Source organism: Amblyraja radiata, unplaced genomic scaffold (genome assembly GCF_010909765.2).
Source record: "Amblyraja radiata isolate CabotCenter1 unplaced genomic scaffold, sAmbRad1.1.pri scaffold_1090_ctg1, whole genome shotgun sequence".
Lineage (NCBI taxonomy): Eukaryota > Metazoa > Chordata > Chondrichthyes > Rajiformes > Rajidae > Amblyraja > Amblyraja radiata.
The window spans coordinates 19,670-22,921 of NW_022630272.1; the positions used below are offsets into that span (position 1 = coordinate 19,670).

General features: G+C 55.1%; 1 long non-coding RNA gene across 1 annotated transcript; it reads left to right on the top strand.

The window, feature by feature from the left end:
• The first annotated feature begins 365 nt into the window (after positions 1-365).
• On the top strand, positions 366-2,691 carry LOC116969735. The gene is made up of 3 exons (XR_004410911.1): positions 366-516; positions 1,633-1,725; positions 2,632-2,691. It is a non-coding gene; the product is annotated as an uncharacterized LOC116969735 (long non-coding RNA).
• Positions 2,692-3,252: the final 561 nt, after the last annotated feature.

Here is a 3,252-nt window from a genome sequence, read left to right on the forward strand (position 1 = left end):
CCCTCCCTCTCCTCTCTCCTCCTCCCCCTCTCTCCTCATCCCCTCTCCCTCTCTCCTCCTCCCCCTCTCTCTCTCTCTCCTCCTCCTCCTCCTCCCCCTCTCTCTCTCTCTCTCTCCTCCTCCTCCCCCTCTCTCCCTCTCACCTCTGCCCCCTTTCTCTCCTTCTCCCCCTCTCTCTCCTGCTCCCCCTCTCCCTCTCTCCTCCGCCCCCTCTCTCTCCTCCTCCCCCTATCTCCTCCTCCCCCCTCCCTCCCCTTTCTCCCTCCTCTTTCCCCCAGCTGCCGTGAGCTTGGACCGCTGACCGCTGTGTCTGCTTCCAGGTGTGGGCCAGTCCAGCTCAGCCTGGTTCTCCCAGGAGACGGAGTCGCACCCCACGGCGGAGGCTGCCGCCCCCTACCCCTCGAGACCCCTCAACGACACGCCGGTGGGAGACCCCCTTGTCCGCACTCCGGCCCTGTTCCTCTACTACAGCCCAGTGTCCGGGCTCGGCCCAACGTCCAGCTCCAGCCGAGAGCGGTGAGTGAGTGTCCGGCTGCGATCGGGGAGGGGGGTGGGGGGGACGGGGTGGGGGGGGATGAGGTGCGACAGTGGGCGGTGGGGGGACCAAGGGAAACACTATCATTATTGTTTTATTATTATTAATGTTTAGTGTTTTCTGAGTCATTCGTAACTGTCACTGTATGTCATGTTGTTACTTGTGGGCGGAGCACCAAGGCAAATTCCTTGTATGTGAATACTTGGCCAATAAACGCACTTACTTACTTACTTACTGTAGACAGACACAAAAAGCTGGAGTAACTCAGCAGGACGGGCAGCATCTCAGGAGGGAAGGAATGGGTGACGTTTCGGGTCGAGACTGAAGAAGGCTCCTCTTCCCCCCCCCACCCACCCTCCTGCCCCCTCCTCTCTTCAAGTGGCCCTCAGTCTTCCCCTGCTTGTGCCCCCTTCCTTTCATTTCCCCTCTGTTCCCCCCCCCCCCCCCCCCGCCCCCCCGCTGCCTCCTGAGTGGCCCCTGGTTCTGGACTCCCCCAACATCGGGAACATGTTTCCTGCCTCTAGCGTGTCCAAGCCCTTAACAATCTTACATGTTTCAATGAGATCATGTAAACTCCAGCTGCTCCATTCTCTCAGCATATGACAGTCCCGCCATCCCGGGAATTAACCTGGTGAACCCACGCTGGGCTACCTCAATAGCAAGACTGTCCTTCCTCAAGTTAGGAGACCAAAACTGTACACAATACTCCGGGTGTGGTCTCACTAGGGTCCTGTACAACTGCAGAAGGACCTCTTTGCTCCTATATTCGATTCCTCTTGTACAGGGGGAGGGGGGGGACACTGAGGCGTTACGGGGGGGAGGGGGAATACAGGGGGGCGCGACAGGGGGGATTACGGAGGGAGGGGGAAAGCAGCGGGAGATTCAGGGGGAGGGGGGGACTCTGAGGCATTACGGGGGGGAGGGGGAACATGGGGGTGTTGCTATGTGGAGCTCATCGGGGATTTCGGAGGGAGGGGGATCGCGGGGGGAGTAACAAAGGGAGGGGGGGTGGGGGCATAGGGCACCCTCTCCACCACCAGCACTGACCAATGCTGTCTTGCCCCCTAACGCCTCCCCGTCTCCTGCTCTTTCCCCAGTATCCAGCCCTCATCGGACCCTCTCTTCGCCCATGGATTCTGCAAGTGGCCGGGATGCGAACAGGTCTTTAAGGAGTACGAACTCTTCCTGAAGTAAGACCCCCGCCATTTCCTCCCACTGCCCAGAATGTAACGCTGTGGCTCTATAAGGCGCTGGTCAGTCCGCATTTGGAGCATTGTGAGCAGTTTTGGGCCCCGTATCTGAGGAAGGATGTGCCGGCTCTAGAGAGGGTCCAGAGGAGGTTTACGAGAACGATCCCAGGAATGAGTGGGTTAACGTACGATGAGCGTTTGTCGACGCTGGGCCTGTACTCGCTGGAGTTTAGAATAATGAGGGGGGGACCTCATTGAAACTTCACCGAATAGTGAAAAGCCTGGATAGAGTGGATGTGGAAACATAGAAACATAGAAAAATGGTGCAGGAGTAGAGGCCATTCGGCCCTTCGAGCCTGCACCGCCATTCAATATGATCATGGCTGATCATCCAACTCAGTATCCTGTACCTGCCTTCTCTCCATACCCCCTGATCCCTTTAGCCACAAGGGCCACATCTAACTCCCTCTTAAATATAGCCAATGAACTGTGGCCTCAATTACCTTCTGTGGCAGAGAATTCCACAGATTCACCACTCTCTGTGTGAAAAAAAATGTTTTTCTCATCTCGGTCCTAAAAGATTTCCCCCTTATCCTTAAACTGTGTGACCCCTTGTTCTGGACTTCCCCAACATCGGGAACAATCTTCCTGCATCTAGCCTGTCCAACCGCTTAAGAATTTGTGGAGAGGATGTTTCCACTAGTGGGAGAGTCTAGGACTACAGGTCACAGCCTCAGAATTAAAGGACTTTCTTTTAGGAAGGAGATGAGGATGACGCACAGTTTGAGGCGAATAGTTTAACATGGAAGAGTGTTTGACACGGACATCGTATCTATGCTGTGCTGCCTTACGTTCTATGTGCTATGATCTGTGTTCTATGATGCATGGCCTTTGCTCCCCCGACAGGCACCTTGATGATGTCCACAGTCTGGGAGATACCAGCACAGCGCAGTGCATGATCCAGAGGGAGAGGGTGGACCAGCTTCAACGAGAGGTGTGTGGACTGGGCAGGAGGGAGACCAACTGTGTCTGGGGTGGGGGGGGAGAGGGGATAACATTATGAGAGGCAAATATCAGATTGACAGTCAGAATCCTTCTGCCAGGGGACTATCCATCTCAGGTGTATAAATCACGAGGGGAATAGATTGGGCAGACGCACAGAGTCTCTTGCCCAGAGTAGGGGAATCGAGGACCAGAGGACATAGGTTCAAGGTGAAGGGGAAAAGATTTAATAGGAATCTAAGGGGTAACTTTTCCACACAGAGGGTGGTGGGTGTATGGAACGAGCTGCCGGAGGAGGTAGTTGAGGCTGGGACTATCCCAACGTTTAAGAAACAGGTACATGGATAGGACAAGTTTGGAGGGATATGGACCAAACGCGGACAGGTGGGACTAGTGTAGCTGGGACATGTTGGCCGGCGTGGGCAAGTTGGGCCAAAGGGCCTGTTTCCACGTGGTATGACTCTGTGTCTCTAACACGCTTATTTCATTGTTTAGTTTTTAGTTTTAGTTTCAGAGATACAGCGC